General features: G+C 35.1%; 1 protein-coding gene across 1 annotated transcript in view; it reads left to right on the top strand.

The window, feature by feature from the left end:
• Kcnd2 (potassium voltage-gated channel subfamily D member 2) overlaps positions 1-21371 on the top strand; it is a 498401-nt gene that overhangs the window by 277618 nt on the left and 199412 nt on the right. The window lies entirely within an intron of this gene.

The following is a 21371-nucleotide window of genomic DNA, read 5'->3' as shown; positions in this document are numbered from 1 at the left end:
ATTCAGTGAAGTATTACATCAGTTCAGATATTACTTTTTCTCTGTGATTTTATTTCCTTTCTGCTTCTAAAACAAATATTTCTCATCATCTGAGGCCCTTGGGGGGAAAAAGTATGATTTTTACCACCCTATATAAACACAGCCCTTTAAGTTGGATCAGGAAAGGTTCTTTTCTCTTATTAACATAGATGCAAAAATTCTCAATAAGATACTTGTAAACTGAACCCAAAGATCACATCAGAAGTATCATCAACCATGATTAAGTAGGCATCATCCCAAATATTCAGGGATGGTTCATCATACATAAGTCAATAAGTGTAAACACCATAAAGACAAAACCACATGATCATCTAATAAGATGCCTAAAAGGCCTTTGACAAAATTTAGTATCCCTTCATGATAAAAATCTTGAAGGTGTTAGGGATACAAGGGTCATACTTCAGCATAATAGAGGCAATATATAACAAGCTGATAGCCAACATCAACATAAATGGAGAGAAACTCAAGCATTTCTACTAAAATCAGGAACAAGACAAGGTTGTCCACTCTCTACATATATATGCAATATAGTACTTGAAGTCTTAGCTAAATCAGTAAGACAGACAATTGAATATCAAAGCAATACAAATTGAAAAGGAAGAATACAAAGTATCATTTTATACAGATATGATAGTACATATAAGTGACCCTAAAAATCCTTCCAGTAAAATCCTACAGCTGATCAACACTTTAAGCAAAGTAGGTAGATACAAAGTAACTCAAAAAAATCAGTAGCTCTCCTAAATACCAATGAAAAACACACTAAGAAAGAAATCATGAAAACAACACTTTTCACAATAACCTCAAATAACATGATATATCAAGGAGTAATTTGAAATAAGCAAGTGAAAGCCTTGTATGATAAAATTTTAAGACAGTAAAGAAAGTAATTAAAGATGATATAAGATGGAAAGATCTCCCTCCCATGCTCATGGATTGATAGGATTAATGTAGTAAAAATGGTCATGCTACCAAAAGCAATCTACAGATTCAATGCAATCCCCATCAAAATTCCACCACAATTCTTCAAAGATCCTGAAAAGACAACATTCTGCTACACACACACACACACACACACACACACACACACACACACACACGCTGGGGTGGTGATAGCTTAAAAACAAACAGGGAAAAATACAAGAATTGCTGGAGCTATCACCATCCCCAATTGCTAGTTGTACTAAAGAGTTATAGTAATGAAAAAAGGATGGTATTCACATAAAAACAGACAAGTTGATCAATGTAATTGAATTGAAGTCACAGACATAAATTCCCAAACATCAGACACCTAATTTTTTATAAAGAAGCCAGAAATGCACATTGGAAAAAAGACAGCATCTTCCACGAATGGTAATGATCATGCTAGATGACAGCATATAGAAGAATACATACAAATTCATACTAATCACCCTGCCCTGCCCAAAATACAACTCCAAATGGATCAAAGGCCTCAATATAAAACCAGATATGCTGAACCTGATAGAAGAGAAAGTGGGAAGCCTTGGATGCATTGGCATAGGAAATGACGTTCTGAATAGAACACCAATAGCATGGGCACTAAAAACAATTAATAAATGAGACATCATGAAATGAAAAGCTTCTGTAAGGCAAAGGACACCATCAACTGGACAAAGAGGTAACCTATGAAACACGATTTTTACCAACTCTACATCCAATAGAGGACTAATATCCAAAATATATAAAGAACTCAAGAAACTAGATATCAAGGAAACAAACAAATTTAAAAACAAGATACAGTTCTAAACAAAATTCTCAAATGAAACTCAAATGGCTGAGTAACACTAAAAGAAATATACAAGATCCCTAGCTATCAGAGAAATGCAAATCAAAACTGTCTTGATTTCATCTTACACCCATCAGAAAAGCTAATATCCATAAGACAAGTGGCATCTCATTCTGGTAAGGATAAGAGTGTAAACTTGTACAGCTACTATCGAAATCAGTGTGATCGTTCTTCAGGAAAGTGGAAATTGATACACCTCTACAGTCAGCTATACCACTCTTGGGAATAAACTAAAAGGATGTTTCATCATAGCACAGAGTCACTTGCTCAAAGGTGTTCATTGCTGCTGTATTCCTGACACTCGGAAACTGACAATAGTCTATATGCCTCTCAACAAAAGGATGGATAATGTACATGTGGTACATTTACACAATGAAACATTACTCAGCCATTAAAATGAAATTTGTAGGTAAATGGATAAAACTAGAAAAGAAATCATCCTGAGTGAGGTATCATGGATTCAGAAAGAGAAATAAGTTATGTATTTGCTTATATGTGGATATTAATCATTAAGTCAATGAGAACCAAGCTACAATTCATAGAACCACAGGGGTTAGGTATAGTGTATGGGACTATGGGGAAATACATATTTATTGTTGGGAAATCTAAATAGAATAAATAGTTATGTGTGTATGGAGCCCTGAAAATAGGAGAATCAGTGGGTTGTGGGGAAGGAGACCAATACAGGGAATATAGGAAAAGACAGATAAATGAAGGGCCATTTGCAGGGTAGTATGGAAATATAATATGATAGAAGCTTCCTAAAATATATACACATATTAAGGTGATCTAAATGAAATTACCAAATAATGGGGAAAACAGCCCAAACTAGCCAAAGGAGTTGTTAATCAAAGGGGTACCATGAGGACCCCCCAAACAACCAGGCTGTTAACAGTACTATAAATTGCTCTCCACGAACTGATGGCAGGGTTCCTTTGCTGATGATAAAACCTATACAACTCCTTGAACATGGAGAAGTCAAGCTGGTGCCTACATAGAACTTTCCCCCCTGAGTTCTAGTATCTTTGGTACAGGAAAGTACTCAGAATACTACTGAAAGAGAAACTTGAACATGAACCCAACCACAAACCCCTTGATCAACAATGGTCCTGCTTGAAGGATATGCTAGTGCCACGCCGGCACAAAACAGTAGGAGTAGCCAACCAATGTCTGATGTGACTGAAGGCCCACTCCATGAGATGGGATTAAAAACCATGTACAACACTGCTCGTGTGACCAAGAACCGGACACATGGGGTAACACCAGATACTATTATTATATATATATAAAGGAGTAATAAAATAACTCCCAATGACATTCTGCTCTACTCACACAGATCAATGTCTTACTCAGCCATCATCGGAGACGCTGCCTCCTGCAGCAAGTGGGAGCAAGTACAGAGACCTAAAGCCAGACACTAGGAAGAGAATGTGAGACCTTGAAATACTCAGCCATAAACAGAATGTCTCCATCAATTCCTTTCTCTCAGGATCAGAAAACCATGCATAAGAGGAGAGAGAAAGAGTACAAGAGCTGGAGGGATGAAGGATACAAAGACATCATCTAAAGCAACAGGCTCAAAGCACATATGAACTCACAGAGACTGAGACACAATGCATAGGGCCTAGATGGGTCTGCAACCTGGTCCTTTGTATGTGTTATTACGGCACCCAGTTTAGTGTTTCTGTGCGATTCCAGAGTGTGCAAAAGAGTGGGTCTGTGTTTCTTACAACTTTTCTTGTGCTCTTTTCCTTTTTTTTTGGTCCAATTCTGATGTGTTATTTTTTGTTTTATCTTATGTTTACTTTGTTAATATAAAAAGAAATGACAAAAGTCATAGAATTTAGACTTCTATTTGTAGTATGTCATTTAATTTAATATTTTCTGTCTGGAGAATGATTAAGAGTCTAGAAAGAAAATAACTTGTTACATATGTAAGTGCTTTCCTAAGTGATTTGTTACAAAAAAAAATTGATGACATATTTAAGAGGGTTGCTTAGCAACTAGATTTTCTAATTTTGAGTTATTAGATCTATAGAACTAAATATTCAATTTGAACACAAAATTAATTTATGGTAATGTAAGATATCTTACATTGTTTAGAAGTCAAAATACTAGAATAAAAGTCAGTGACTTCTGTTTTGGGATTGCATTCTTATGCATACTCAAATTCTTCAGGAACTCTAGAAAATGGTAGAAATTAGTTAACTGGATAAACACAACTTAACACAAACAAAAACACAAGATTGATACAATTTTTCCAGAATAATTAGTATTATGTTTAACTTTGGCTACAAATTTTTAATTTCTATTCCCTCAACCCTTTCCTATGTATCCAGTCCCATAATCCATACCAGTGTGGCTTTCTTAGCTCATTGTCTCTTAACTACAGTGAATTAACATATGAGACACACAAAGGAATAATGCCATGGGATAGTTCAGGCTCACAAACGAAGATACACATTTATAGAACTTTAGTCATTAATTTTGTCCCAGAATTTTTTTCTGCCAGCAGTCAATGAATGTTTTAAAGATAGAAAAGTAAATGGTATGAACAGACATCTCCTAAATTATTTACACACAATAAGTGTGTGTGCTTGGTGTTTTCATTCTTAGCTATTAGTATTTTTCATATCAAAAAACAAATTTCAATGACTATACAGTGCAGTATATTTATCTTGGGGAATGTTGACCCATTTGGAGACTCAAGTCCTGAGCAATCATGCTGTCTGTTTTCTTTTTTATTATGATTAGATTCCCACAATCTCAGCTTTATTTTGAGTTCAGAGTATGCAATGTAAATTTGAGCTTAAGTGAGAAAGATATTTTTCTAGTATCTTATTCAACAGGGGAATTGAATTATTGTGATGTGAAAGATGCCAGGATTTCAGATGTACTTGGGCCATTTCACCTTCACCCTGTGCTTCTCTTCTAGAAAGCTTTTCATGGCAGCGCTCCAACTGCTTTTCTTCCAGTTGAATTTGAAATGCTCTATTACCTTGGCTAAATTTCAACTATGTCAGTAAAAATCCCAAAGAGCAAATCAAGCTAGCAGCAAAAGTGCCTTTCCTAAATAAACAGACTGCTGACCCCCAAACATGAGAGGAGGCGTTCTGCCATGGGATTATTTCATAGTCAGTTTTAATAAATACAGTCATTTTATTATGTGCAGGCTTTCAATTGCTAACTCAAGTTGAAACTCAATTTAAACTGGGCACCTTTCTCTTTGGACTGAAGGATGTCCACAGCTGTGATTATGGAATACACTGCTTTATACTGGAGTGTGACCAGCACAGCTCTTCTCCACTGGGGAATGCCAGAGCTCTACCTGAACTCTGTTCTCTTGACAACTAATCAGGTCTGGACTTGTCCTGTCATACATTTTTGATAACTTCCCTAAGATATGTAATTTTTACTCCCCTGTAACAGGTAAGAATATGTTACAGGTTATCACAGCCAATGTTTTCTTTGTATGTTATACAATTCAATGGGGAAAAATAAACTTCTATAACCTTTGATACTTCAAAATTTAGGAAGATCTTCATCTAACATCCAACCCTTGGTTATGTCTGCTAAGGAGCTCTATCCTACCTCATGAAATGTTTGCACACTTCCCTAGACGTGGTTAACACCTGTTATCTATAAACAATGTCTCTAACACTTTAATTCAAAATATTCAACATCTACCCACAAATTATTGTCTTTCTTCCTTGCCATCTCTATTGTGATATTATTCAATCAATAGTAGCATAATATTATCTTATGATTCATTTTTAGCACATTATTGTGTCAGTAATCTGATCATTATTGCAGGTTCTGTGTTCAGTAACTCTCCTACTTTCTAACTATACATAACTCATTTTTACTCTATTTGATGTCATCTGACATCATTGCATTACTTTCTATGCTATTCCTATTCGTATGCTATATGCTAGGAAGTTATTGCATTACTTCCCAGCGTATAGCATAATCTCTCATGTTATCTTCTTCTCTCATTTCAGACATATACACTTGCCAAATCCCAGATTTGTTAGATCCTTCTCTTCTACTGCCATACAACTTTGAACAGCTATAGGAACACTGTTGAAAACAAACAAAAAATGACAATTTTACAATTGTACTGACTGGTATTAATTTGTAAAACCTATTGTACTTCTCTAGTATGTTCAAGCTTTTGGCTGAAAAATATCTTCCTGATACATTCTCCTTTAAATTTTCCTCTTTTATCCTTATTCTCTTGACTGGTTATTTTGATTTAAGAACTCTTTAAAATGTCAATTAGTTTCATCTTTGTAATTTTCCCACCATATCAGTTTCCCTTCATTCACTCATTTCTCCTCACTTTTATTCAGTGGAGGAACTACCCTTGATGTGCCTGAAATACAAGTTCATCTCAATTCTGCCTATTTCATGCATTCAAAGCCACTATGTTTGAGATTAATTCCACACTTTTCCTATAAATGTTCTATATATAAACTCTGTAATATTTCTGTCCTAGAAAACAATTCCTTCGATCAAATTTGCCTCTCCACCGGCCACCTGATACAGGAAATCCCACATCTCTTCATGTATTTTACAATTGCATTTTTATGTAATAAAAGTGTCGGAATTAAAAGTGTGAGCCACCAAACCTGGCCTAAGCTTTTCTTTAATTCCTTATCACAAGTGGGAAGCTTACCTGGGTGGGGTCTTGCCCTAAGGTCACCACTCCCTTTATTTCATTTAACATGGGGCTTTTCTTAAATCTGTTTATCTCCTTAAACACAGGATTTAGCTCCATTTCCACTTCCTGGTGCCCTTTTTCTCCTCAAAGTTTACACTTTGTACTTTTACTTGTTCAGCTTTGTCCTTTTCATTATAGAGGCTCATAAGAGTGAACAATAATAACCACACAACAGAGTCAATCCCAGGCTGTTTTTAAATTTCCTCTGTGAATGCAATTAATCAAAAAACTCTTCAACTTAGCCTCAGTCAGACTTTTCAGACAAAGGCAGAAAACAGCCACATTCTTCAAATTATCACAAGAATAGTCTCCAGTCCACATACTAACATTCTTCTCCTCTAAAACCAGTTGAGCCAGGCCCCCACAGTTCACATCATCATCAATACCACTGTCTTCCATGCTCCTACTAGGATGGCAAAGTAAACCCCAGTTAAAGCATTCAGCTTCTTTCCTAATCCAAATCCAAATTCCTCCAAACAAAAGCACAGTCTGGACTATTACAACAATACCCCGGTCCCTGGTATCAACCCTTCTGTTTTACTTAGCTATCAACCATCCCTTCTGTCTTATTTCAATTGCTGTGAAGAGACACCATGATCACGACAACTATTAGGAAGGGGATTTAATTGGGGATGTTACAGTCAGAGGTTTAGTTTATTGTCATCCTGGTGAGAAACATGGAAACATGCAGGCTGACATGGTTTTGGAGAGATAGCTGAGAGTTCTACATCCAGATCTGAAGACAGCAAGACAAGATTGTGACACACTGGCTTGAGCATCTGAGACATCTAACCCCATGCCCCAGTGACACATTTCCTCCAACCAGACCAGGGCTACTCTAACAAGGCCACACCTCCCAATAGTACCAGTCCCTATGAGCCTATGGGCCCATTTTCATTAAAACTACCAGGGTTGTTATCTCCTAGAAGCCTGCGTTTTTCTAATGAGATAAAGAAAGTGAGTAGATCTAGGTGGGAGGAGATGTGGGGAGGTACTGAGAGGAGTAGAGGGAACAGAAAATATAATCAGGATATATTGTTTGAGAAGAGAATATATTTTCAATTAAAATAAAAAGAGACAGGGTCGTGGTGGAGCATACCTTTAATCCCAGCAGTCAGCAGATCTCCTTGAATTCAAGGCCAGCCTGGTCTATAGAGTAAGTTCCAGGACAACCAGGGTTACACAGTGATACCCTGCTTTGAAATAAAAAAAAATAATAATAAAAAATAAAAGAGGAAAGAAAAAAAAAGAATCTTTAAGACTAAAATATTGATGAAAAATATTAAAATACCTAAACTAAATGATTGTAAAATGCTGTGGAAAGTGTCTGTGGGGGAGGGAGGAATGGATTATCACGTGTGTGAGAGTCAAACCTACGGTCTTCTCTATTGTATGGGAGAATTCTACCACTTACATTTCTAGCCCTTAGATGCTTATTTTTAATAAAAATCTACATGTTATAAAGTTAGTTTAAAATATAGACTTTGAGGAACACAGAATGAAGACAGGACAAAAACACTCTAGTATTCAAGCTAAAATAAAAATATCATGTATTGTTTTCAAATTATTACAAATCAGAACAAGCTTATTAAACTATCATAGAAGGAAGGATGAAGATAGGAAGAAAATATGATGAAAAGAGTAAGGATGAATAAATTTATGAAAATGTAATTTCCATATAAAAATGATCAAAAACAATATGCATGTCACATGAGCTAAAATAAATTAGTGCTAAAACAATTGATAGTAGTCATGGTTATGATTATTAGTCATGACAGAAGAAAAAATTCTTTCAATATAAAATAGAGACAAAGGGTTAGGTAATGCATAATTATAGTGTCTAAATAAATCAAAGGAAGGAATCGAGGTGTAAAAGCAAACAATCACTTGAAAGATTTAAATCAAATATTTTTAGTAGTTCTGCAGTGAAAGACTGGCTAAGAATTTTACTTTCTGTGTTTTTTATCTTCTTATCAGTAATTTTCTTTATTATAACACCTGCATTAGCTAATATTAATATTTAATTCACAAAGATTAAATTTAAATGAATCTGATTTTTTTCTTTCTTGTTCTACCATTATGTTATTTAAAACCCATCATAAAATGAGTAGGATTTTGGAATTAGGTCATTTAGTGGTAAAAACTTCAGTCATTGTGCATTTACAAATGATTTTACATGTAAATCAGTGACTTCTAAAATTTACTCCACTTATCAGTTTGCTAGTTATTTATTTATTCACTTGTTTTTATTTGAAAATTTTCCCAACATAAAACTCTGTTTTCTGATGAAAACATACTGTGTGTGTGTGTGTGTGTGTGTGTGTGTGTGTGTGTGTGTGTGTGTGTGTGTATCTCCCTCTTCAGCCCAAACTGGAAGGATATTCAAAATTCAGGTTGTATTTTATTTTCTCTTTGATTCCTTTGAGGATTATTCCTTCCATAGGCTCTCAGAGTATTTTCTGTGCCATTCATCTGGCATTAAGTATAGATGCCTCTTATGATTTTTGTTTGTTTGTTTCACAACCATTTGCCTTCTGTTTGACAGAACAAAAATCAATACCCTGCACCTAGCTTGGAGTTCTACATGCAAATAATTTTTCACAATTTTAGCTATTGCCATTACTAATAATGCTATTTGTGAAATAATATATTGCACTATCAGTGTTTAGAGATAATTTCCAGTTTGGATAATACCAGATATCTATGGAATATTTTGGTTTTTATGATAAATTAATATAGTTCACAATATTTAATAAATCAACCTCTCTACTATCCAGATCTGTTCATGGTATTCTATTTTGGAATTCAAATGTTTACACAGGCTTTTCTTTGTTGTCTTTTATTGCTATAAAGGAAGTTAATAGTTTAATATAAATTTATTTGTATACTCTCTGCTTAACAATAACTGGGGCAGAATGTAGAAGGTCTCCTGAGTGTAACAAAAGTGAAGTATTGACAGCAGTCTCCAACCATCTAAGCCAAACGGTGACACCAAGACAAGTCCCTAAACTCCCCCAAGTCACTCTGTAATCATAGCTCAAAGGGTTTGGAAGTGAGAGGGATACTATTTAATGTAGATGTAACCAACCGTCTTATTAAATAAGAAACACAGAACCAATGCAAAGAAGAAAGCCAAGAGATCAGAGCTAAGAGCCTTACCCGCCTGCTGCAGCTAGCCTAGAGACCTCTCCGAAAAAGAGACCTACTTCCTGTGTGTTTGTCTTTATATAGACTTTCTGTTCTGCCTTCTCATTGGTTGTAAACCCAAACACATGACTGCCTCATCACTGCCTGTCTGTACAGACCTCCAGGTTTTCTATGGTATTGAGATTAAAGGCGTGTGTCTCCAATGCTGGCTGTATCCTTGACCACACAGTGATCTACCTAGCTCTTCTACCAAGTGCTGGGATTAAAGGCGTGTGCCACGAACGCCCAGCTCTGCTATGGCTTGCTATTAGCTCTGACCCCCAAGCAACTTTATTTATTAACATACAAATAAAATCACATTTCAGTACAAATAAAATACCACCATAATTTAACAACACTCCCTTTTATTCTAGAAACAGTGAGTATTAGAAATGTCACTTAAATCTATTATAGAAAAGAAGTCAGTAATTTGTGTATGTATTTCTCATTCAAGCCACTGAGGCTAAATTGCTAACCCTGTGTGTGAACTGTGCTAAAATGGAAAGGGCAGATCATAGTGCATTGAGGAAAAACCTGGAGAAACTCATGTTGGCCACATGACCAATGATGTTCTTTGTGGGAACAATACACCATTACAAAATGAGATAAGAATGACAATTTGCCTCTATGATCTTTCTTCTCCTCTGATGATAACCTTGTCAATCTACATGGAAAGCAATACACAATCCCAAATCAAGAGACACTCCTGAAAATTCATAATATATGTTAAAAATATTTGGACATTTTAAACTAGGAAAAGGAAGAAAGCTACACATACAGGAGCCTAAATGGGTGAAGACCCCATGTAATGAAGTATTCTGAATGCAGTACTGGAACAGAGAGACATTAAATCAAAGACTATGTGGATTTTAATAGCAACATGCCCAGAATAATTACTTAATTGGTGAGCCTGCACCATAGTGATGCAATTGTGACAGTAGGTAAAATGAGGCGTGCTGTCCAGGAACTGTGTTATACTGAAACTTTCCTGTAAACCTAAATCTAGTCTATAATAAAAAGGTACTTAAATTTAAAAATATATCACCTTCCATAAAACACTATTTAGTGTTTATAGGAAGTAATACCATATCAACTGGAGTGACAAAAATAATTCTTAATCTGTTATAAGTAATATTTTCAAATAAGAAATGTGCCTTTAGAATGTATTATAAGTAGTTATCCTGTCATTTTAAAAGATTGTTTTGTTTAAAGAGAGTCTTTAGTTTTAAAGAGTTGTAACTGGCACCAAGACAGTGGAAATGCATGCCTCACTAAGTAAGATGAAGAGTTGGGGAATATCTATAAAGTGCTGCTGTTACAGTCATCTTCTGGAGAATTGTGAGCTGTTCTCCAGCCTTTGGGTGTTTCCAATTATAAGTGGTTACAGCATGACTTACTCTATCAATAGTCCCTATGACAAATCATATATATATATTTGTGTGTGTATACATATCTATATATATATATATATTTCTTACTGACATATGTGATTCAAAAATTGTAAGCTCGTTTCTGCTCATTTGCACAATTTTAGGCATGAGGGCCTTAGCATTATTATCTTCATGTTTCCTAGTCTACAGTATATAGTTTCTATTAAAAATAAAACAAAACAAAAAGCTGTTGATGGGCAATCTCACATGCCCTGGATAAATTGATATTTTTTTCAACATTTAAATGAGGATATACCATTTAGTTATTTTAAATTTATTTTAGAGCTGAAAGGTAATGTAAAGGTTCACTTTACTACAAATTTTTCATCTTGTAAAAGAAGGAACTAAGGCAGAGAAATGTGTCTAATGCAAAGCTGGTGCTGGAATCATGACTCTTCCTAAGCCTACACAGGGGTCTTCATGGCCATTATTTTCCAGATAATTCCATATCTTAACATACTTCTAACATCTAATACCGATACGCTAATAATTGGACAAATTGGGCGACTTGTAAAATTGTGTTCAACGTCCTTTGAGGCTGAGAATATGAATAAATGAATGTGATTCAGGTTGAGTGAAGGGATTCAGGTGTTGGCAGGTCACACGTACGAAAGACACTTCAGCATTCTCTTTAATGCTGGATAATGTGTGTGTGTGTGTGTGTGTGTGTGTGTGTGTGTGTGTGTGTGTGTGTGTGCACACGTGCGCGCGCGCCTCTGTGTGTGTGTGTATACATTTGTTTGTATGTGTATGTGCCTGTGTGTGTGTTCTTGTATATCTATGTGTATGTGTGTTTCATGTAGTTCTATTTGCAGGCACAATGGTAAGAAAATTATTGGGAAAACAGAGACCAGTAATTTTGTCTTATTTATTTTTATGCTAGAAATTGACAAGTAATGTGGCAACTAAGTTAAACTAGTCCACTTATACCATTTTAGGACACAAAACAAGTATGTGTAAAAGTACTAATAATAAATAAAGTATATTAAGTAATACATTTGCATTTTACATGTAAATTATTTATTATTTTTAAATAAGTATACCCACACTGAATCAAGACAAGATAGAAATAGGAAACTAAAACCAAAAATTATATAGACAGTTCTTAGAAATAATATGCATTAGCACAAAACTTTAAACTTTCTCATGAGCAGAAAGTTCCTAATACAAGGCAAACTGACCTAATGTAAAAAATCTCAAATTGAAAATGCTGCAACATGAGAAGGAATTGTAGTGGAGACTGGTCACGCAGGTAAAGTTAGAGTCAAGGGTTATAGACCAAATGCTGTATTGTGAAAATATGATCTGAAATTATGTTCAGACTATACATATTAGCTGTATATGAACATAAATGAATTTTATTTTTAAACTTGGGTTCTATTTATATTATGTGCATACACATATCCTAAAAAATCCAAGAAATCTAAAATCTGGAATTTTTCTGGTACTGAACATTTAAGATAAAAGATACTGCTATAGCTTGGGTATGTTTTTGTGCCCCAATGTTTCCACTGTGATCAGATATTAGTCCTCAGAGTGTCATTATTAGGTGATGCTATTCAACCTTTAGGAAATAAGGGATAGCCGAGGTTATTGGGTCATTGGGTATGTGCTATTACATTGAAGTTCCATGCAAAAGTGGCTGCTCTCTTAACAAGATTGTTATTAAAGATTCAGTGACTTCCCCTTCCTTCTGTCTGTTTCTAGTTTGAGATGTAACCAGTTGTTACATTAGAGTTCTTCATCAGCATGTAGTAGCTAGAACTGCAAGGCACCCCATTAACTTTGGGACATTCACAGAACAACTCACATGATGCTGTAAGATGATGATAGATATGCTAATTTGCTGGACTCTAACAACAGTTCTACTATTTACATGATATATAGATATATCATATCATTTGTCTTATAAAAACATATGTATTTACATACATACATACCATTTGTCTTAAACATACGTAGTGATTTAACAAAGGTTGTTTTTGTGGTAGGAGCAGCATGGGAGATGTCACCAAGTGCCTCTGAGAGCAAGGCTTGAAGGCTTCTTCCATGGCTTTGCTGTCTTGTGATTAACCATTCCTTGGAAGTTTCAGAGTGAGCTTTCTATCTCTTGTATTACAGTCATTTAGACAGCCATTTTTGTGAAATCAGCCAGCTGATAGTGAACACTGAAGTTCTTTTCATGGATGACTTGGGTTTCATGAGTTTGAAGACTTCTGGTATTTAAACCCAGTTGGCTGCCATAGATGTTTCTGAATTACTAAGATTATATGCAAATTAGTTAGACAATGAGGAGGGTTGAATACCTATTTTTATCAATTTTACCATAGTAGAATGAAGTACTTGATGCTGGTAACTATGAGACATGGGGTGTGAATCCATGTCATTATTTTATAGGTTTAAAATTTAGGCAGGAGTGGAGATGGTCTGTGGGAGGGCATTGGGTTGGTTCTGATGAGCATTTCCATAGCACACCATGGAAAATGAATATATGAGAAAGAAAATGGCTACATCTCAAACTATCAGAGGATGAAAGTGGCAGAAATATTTTCACCATAAACCAGAAAGTATAATATACCATCCCCCTATAAGGTAGCTACTAATGAAATAAGAGAAGGCTAGGGAACTTACAAGTATGAATTCTCTACTCCAGGCATGTGCACCTTCTAAGTTCCTAAGGTCTTTCATTTGTCTGCTTTCCCATGCAAGCTATAGTCCACTTACTTTCCAACTGCATTTGGCTACATGCCTGGAGCTACCAGATGATCTGGGAGCAAGAGCTGGTTCTTAACCTAGGTGGGTAAACTTAGGATGATAGTTCTACTGGTCAGAAGGCAGGAATGAAACAAATTATATCATTAATCACTTATTATATGTGCCTATGTGTATCTGTTAGATAAATTACACACACATTGAATATATTTTCAGATCTACATCCTGCTGAATCTGTTATTTAGCATCTTTTTATATGATAAAGGAAAACGCCATCATGATGTTCTGGATGTTTACCATTTGAAAGTCATTTGTTGCCTTAATATGCTATAGCTCTGAACTAATTTATTAAATGCTTTAAAATGTTTTAGGATAAGGAACATAGGTCAAAATTAATGAGGTTATCAGTAAAATTTGAAATTTTAGACCCTTGCGATGAACCTCTTCAGTTTTAAAGGCAAGAAAACCAAAGACAGTGACAACCTCGTTAACATTATTGGTGATCACGGTAACATGAAAAAAATCAATACTTTGGGTTAAACTTAAATTTTATCATGTATTCATCACACATTGAGATATTTATTTTCAAGGGATGCTTTAATCATTCTGCTACTGGACTTGGGAGATACCATCACAACCCATAATGATGTTCACTTGACTAGATCACATATCAGTTTAAACTAATTTATTGATTTCATTTCCTCCTCAAACAGCACAAGATTTCCAATGTATTTAACATATATAACTGTTAATAAAAGATAAAATTACCCTCATGACACTTCCAATATCTAAAGCTGCAGCAGCAGCAATACCATGTTGTGAGGCCTGACACTAGTTTGTCTTCACCACGTGTCTGTTTCATTCAGTCCACTTCATGAGATTTCACTTTTTATTGTTAAATATTAAATGTCTGTGCATTTATCATTCAAGGAGCCAGTTGAATCTATTCATCCACATGTATTAGTAGAGACACATTTAACCATTTCCAGGGTTCTATTGGTAGCATATGGTACAATTTGGGAGCAAGAGTATATGATTTGTAAGCCATAACTAATAATAAAATGATGTCTATTGTAAGGACTATGCATTAGGATTCCACAAAAGTCTACTACTTATTGTTCTCTTGCTGTGTGTGTGTGTGTGTGTGTGTGTGTGTGTGTGTGTGTGTGCAATCTAATATAACTATAACATTCCAGAAAGGCTAGGATTATCCCTGACGACTAGATTCATTGACCCTATTTACACACACACACACACACACACACACACACACACACACACACACACAAATGCAAGGGGTGCTAAGAGACTTGTGAGAATGGAACTTGTTTCTATGTTGTCACAGAAATTCTTCTGAAAAATTTAAGCAAAGCTTTGTTAAAACAGAACTCTAACCAATGTTGCCTTCTAGCCTCTTTCTGTGCTCTGGAAACATCATCTTTATGGCTTTGCTCATTTCTACCCACTCCTGCTCTGCCCAGCTCATCTTTCTCATCATCAGTATCAGTTTTCTACCTTCCCATGTTTCTTCATTTTACTTGTGAAGAGCCGGCCTTTATTTGCTTCCTCCTCCTGTCTTCTCACAGTGTGATTTCTGTAATTCAACAAAGAACTAGTAGCAATATTTTACTTGAAATGTAGAAGAATATACAATTCCCGCACTTCAGGACTCAATGACCATTACAGATGAGGAAATATGTTAAGAGAAATATGTTAAGAGCCAGGGGAACAGGAAGTTTGCTATGAGATTGTGTCTCCTAGAAATGTGAGAGGTTATGTCTGTAAAGTCTGGACAATATGGCTGCCTAGACATGATCTGAATAAGGACAGCACCACTAGGCATACCAATAAGGAAGAGAGAAAGCTCACTGGAAACCTGAACCCTAGACAAAGAGCTAGAGGCAACTAAGGAATGCTGAGTGGGGGAAGTAGTCTTCACAGGGAAGGTCATACCAATTGGATATCCACTACCAACTGGTTCACTGTGAAAACATATACATACAAGTAACAGTATATAGACTGAGCATTATGCACACATGCATGTAACAACAGTTAAAAAAAAAAAAGCTATGATTTTGGAAGACAGCAAGGTAGGGAGTTTTATGGGAAGGTTTAGGAAAAAATGATATAACTATACTATAGTCTCAAAAATTAAGAACTATTTTTAAAAAGTAGAAAAAAAGAAATAGATTTAATTTAATGTCGTAGAATTTTTGATTGTTCACACTTGTACTTTGCCTTTAAGTAAAATGCAGAAATAATTTCATGTTTTGAGAGGTGAGGTACCTTGTTTACCTGCTTACAAAGATATAATAACTGTTAGTAAAACAGTGGTTTTTTTCATGTTCTTGTTTGATCTGTTATGGAACATTGCCTTATTTTGGTCAATGTTGGGTCTATGGGTCATGTTTGCAGAAAGTATCCTATCATAAAACACTATTAATTCTCAAAATCTTTCTGTCCCACTTACCTTGCGTTTGAAGCATTGTCATGTGCTAATCACTGCCTAAGTGATTTGCAAAAAGCTTTCAGATATTTTTAGTCATTGTGTCTTATAAGTAATAGATGCAATTGGATAGAATCAATACTCATACATATTTGTTAAGAACTTTCATCTTAAGTAAATATTATAATCTATAAAGATTTCACTTTCTGTACTCATTTTTTTAAATAAAAGAAAGCATTTATTGGGGGGTCTTCTTACAGTTTGGGAGAGCTAGTCCATTATCATCATGGTACCGACATGGTAGGAGTATAGCAGTACTCATGTTGCTAGAGTCATAGCTGAAAGTTACACCCTGATCCACAGGCAAAGAGAAGGAGAGACAGAGAGATGGAGACAGATAGACACAGAGACAGACATACACAGAAAGAGAGAGAAACTGAGCCTATCATGGGCTTTTGAAACCTAAAACCCCACCCTCAGTGACACACTCCCTCCAACAAGGCCACACCTCCTAATATTTCATATTCTTTCAAATAGTGCCACTCCCTGGTGACTGCCCATTAAATATATGTGCTTATAGGAGGCATTCCTATCTCCACATTCCACTCCCTAGTCCCAGTTGGCTATAGCCATATCATAACGCAAAATGTATTCAGTCCAACTCAGAAGTCCCATGGTCTTTCTCTTAGTCACAATGCTCTTTAAAAGTCCAAAATCTCTTCAGGGTGATCTCTCGACTGTAACACCCATGACTTTGCTTCCCTGTCTGACTTGCCAAAATAATTTAGGATCCTCTGCTTGTTCACTTTTGTTCAAAAATAAAATGAGAGACAGAGACTAATAAAAGAAAATGGATTGATTTACATGACGATCAGTCGAGGGAGAGAAAGACTCCTAGTTTCTGTCTACCTATCCTGGTGAAATGTTAAACTTTATGAAAACATTGGTATAAAAGCTGGGAAATATGCATTGTTGCATTACAGATGTCTGTAAGATGATATCCTTAGCTAGTTTCATGGAAGCTCCACAAAAGCTGGAGTCATTTGGGAAGAGGAAATCTCAGTTGAGAAAACGCCTCTGTGAGACTTGCCTATAGTTTACTGATTAGTGGTTAATCTGGGAGGGCCCAATCCACTGTGCATGGGCAACCCTTGGCAAGCTGTCCTGGGTGCAGTAAAAAATCTGGTTGAACTAGCCATGCTCTTTTCCACTTGGTGTGTAATTTGTAGAGACCCTTGATGAAACTACATGATCAAAATTGAGAGGGACATGAGTTGATAACCATTTGATTAAAAAGAGAATAACTAATGATAATTACAGTCTACTTCCCTGACAAATTTGAATTATAGCCTTTATTAAGTAAAAACTTTAGAATTTATGTGGAAGTCTTTATCAATAATAAGCAAATACAAGTTTTTTATTAACAAGGGGACATATTGTTTCTAAACAATAATAGGGCTGATGTGTTATCTGAAGGCAAATGGCAATAGATTAGAGGCAATAGCAAACAGAAAAGAAGGGTGCTTATATATGAGAAGACTAACAAAACTTCAGAAATCATTCAAGAGTGCATTATATTATAGAAGAGATTCAATCTTGTTTTATATACAACCACGAGAAGAATGTCATGTACTTCATATCTGTACTTCAATATTTTTTCTGATGGTCAAATTATGAAGTATATTATCACCATTAAAACATTATTTATTTGTTATATTATAATTTGAAAACTTATCTAAGGAAATATTTTAAAATTTAATCATCCATAAATTAATAATCACATGCAACCACACAATTCTGGTCTAATTTCTGTGAAGTTTTATAATTGGTCTCTTGACCATGTATTTTTATTGGTTGATCCTTAAATTCTATGACTCATGGCCACATATTCAATAGCAAATTAACTAAAATCAATTTCTGGGGCAAATTTGGCTTTCTAGCATTTCTATATATGATAATACTCATGCTTCTCACACGCTCATTCCCATTTTCTCTCTACTGTTTCTTATTTCAACTGTGACTGAAAAAGCTAATTCTTTAAATGACATTTGAATTCAACATCTCTTATGTACTTAGGAAGTCAAAATTTACAAGAGTGAGTTGTGTGTAAAACAGCACTGACTGTGGTGGAGCTAGGACACCATCTTACAACAGAGAAGGCCTTAGCTTTGTTGCCATTCTGAAAAGTACTTTAAACATAGTTCCATACTTCAATAAACTCGTGTGCTCTAATTGTTAAAAATTTATGTGTAAAATACTTTTTTTCAAAATCTAAAATATCTTGCAAAAACAAGCTGATTGTATTCAAATCATTAGTTTCCCTCCCACCAACACCCATATTTCCTGTGCTCACAGTTCAATAAACAGGCAATAGAGAGCTGGCAGCATACTATAAAATGAAGCAGGTATCTATCTTCCCGATCCAGCCTCACTGATGTAAATCCAGTTCTCAGAATCATCTGGAAAACCTGAACAGATAAGAGATTGTTTTAATAATTATTAAAGAATGTTGTCTAAGCATTACAGAAATAGTATAATGTGGTTGAAAAATCTGGAAAAAATGTTAATCAATGATGTCACAAGTGAACAGGGAATGCCATTAATGTGAAAATGAAACAATTTCCATGAAAATGGCTTATAAAAATTCTTTTAATCATTTATCATAGTTCTTATTAATCTGATTTACATCTTTAGGTATAATTTGTATGAGATGTCTGGACTTAAACTTGCAGATTGCAGGTGAGCAAACATTGTTGATATACTAAAAAATTAAATGTAGGGCTTACTTAGAGTGGCTTTGAAAACAAGACAGAAGGTATTGGTATCAAATAAATAAAATACTATTTGCAGCCACAAGAAAACAATACTCTAAAAAACATCTATTTAAAAGTCTAAATAAACTTTACTTCTATCAAAAATCCACTGCAGCTCAAAAGTCATTGAGTTTTGAATTCAGGATCCCTTCCTATGATCTGGTAACACTAGATATGCTTAAGCATCCAAAGAAAACAGTAGTAGTCCACAGAAAGATGGTACAAAAGTAATTAAAATTAAAGAATGCAGATCTGAAATATAAAGTTGTATATTCACAACACATTCAAATATCCAATTTTCTCCCTAATTCTTTAACACAATAAATATTCAGCAGAGATAATCTGCATTTTGTATCTTTCTCTCAAGGAAACCTAAAAGGAAAATAACAATTTCTCTACATTTGAAAATCAAATTTTATGAGTGAGTTTTTGCTAGTAGCAGATTGAGCAAAGAATCTAGTCTTGAAAACTATAGCACCATAATGGGGTGCAAAAGCAGAGATATTTAAAATAGGGACAGTCACTGAATGTTCTTCTTCTCCTTCCTGAGAGAGGGATCTCTTCAGTAATGGCAGCAAAATCCTACTATTTGAATTTTCAAAGTGGGTCACATTCACTGTTTTATAGTCTTCTTCATAAACTGCCCATTGAGATAGGGTAGGTTTGCTTGTTACTGTTTTTGTAAGTAGAAGTCCACAGTTAGAAATATTTAAGGGATTTTCACTGTTTCTCGGGGCTTCTTAGGGATGTCACAAATACAAATCGAGATGACACTGAGGGGTTTTGTGTTTTGTTTTCTTATTATTTGATTTGTTTGTGGGAGTGGGAGGGGGTTCCTGTGCATTCAGATCTTTTCATTTAAATTATTCTATTTCTCTAGAAAGTATCTCTGCCCATAAAACCTCCCTTGATTTTATGAATTAGTGAGTCTTCAAGAGATAGATTTCTATATGGTTAAGGATCCAATACATAATACAAACTGTAAGCTATATTAAACACAGAAGTGAAACTACTCATTCTGAATTTGAGTGGCTAGTAAAATAGTACTTTATTCAACATAAATAACTTACCTGTAAAAACTATTCAGATTCTCACATTGGGATTACCAGTACATATTAAAACCTTTTATTTTTCTATACTTATGCCCCATTTTACCAACCTCGTGATTTCTGGATTCTATTATGAAAATCATGACTAATAATGCCTTTCAGGTTATTGCATGACGAGTCCTCAATTATAAAATATAAATGATGGCACTAGTATGCAAACAATTAGTCAAGCAAAAAGTAAAATTTAAATTCATTTCAAGAAACCCACTTGACTACTGTATAATTATACTTAACTCTCCCTTATGGTGTGTTAATATGAGTTTTAACCCACCAAAGATGGAGAGGGAGACTGTGAATGAATCAAATGTAGTCAGCCTTGGAATTACTTGACGAAAATCTATTGGGCTTACATCATGAACTTCAGTCAGAGCTCAGTGAGGGAAATAATTTCCCATTCTAGCCTGGTGTTGGGAAGTTCTGCTTCTGATTTTACACCTGTGAAAGTGGGTTACATGGGGTCATCTTGTCCCTGAGAATACTTTTATTTTTTGGTCTTTGCTACAAAAGAATTTCACTTCCCCTATTGCCCTAGCAAAATGATAAGGGGGAATACAGGGATAAGCTTGTTGCAGCCTCAAAGAAGCTGTAGAATCCGTTCTTGCAATTAAAGAATCTAACACATTTAAAGGTGATAAGGATTTCACAGTGGGCCCGAGGACATGGATAAATTATGGACCTGTCTTGCCTTTTAAGTGTTGTACTAAAATAACTCTGGGCAACTAAAACTTAGGCTGTTCATCCAGGTTTAATGATAAGTGCAAAATGGTCCAGGTCTTTTCTGTGTGCTCTTTGTGTCTCAGTGACATAGAATGTTATTATATGACAGATGCATAATAATAACCAGAGTAGTGTATGATGAAGAATGTGGGGCAGTCAGCTCTGTTCAGTTCCATGGTATAGAGATTTCTAGGTACATTATTTTCTAGGACAGAGAAAAGTGAGCAGTGTCTCACCATGTAGCTGAGACTGGCCTTGAACTGTTCCTTCTGTCTCTGCCTCATAAGGAATGTGATTACAAGCATGTGCCACCTTGCACAGCGTCAGAATTTTAGAACTCTAGACTTAAACTTGTCACAAGTATGATGTGTCTATCTATCACTGGAAAA

Source organism: Peromyscus maniculatus, chromosome 3, assembly GCF_049852395.1.
Source record: "Peromyscus maniculatus bairdii isolate BWxNUB_F1_BW_parent chromosome 3, HU_Pman_BW_mat_3.1, whole genome shotgun sequence".
Lineage (NCBI taxonomy): Eukaryota > Metazoa > Chordata > Mammalia > Rodentia > Cricetidae > Peromyscus > Peromyscus maniculatus.
The sequence above is the reverse complement of the archived record's forward strand: the minus strand, read 5'-3'. Positions and strand labels throughout refer to the sequence as shown.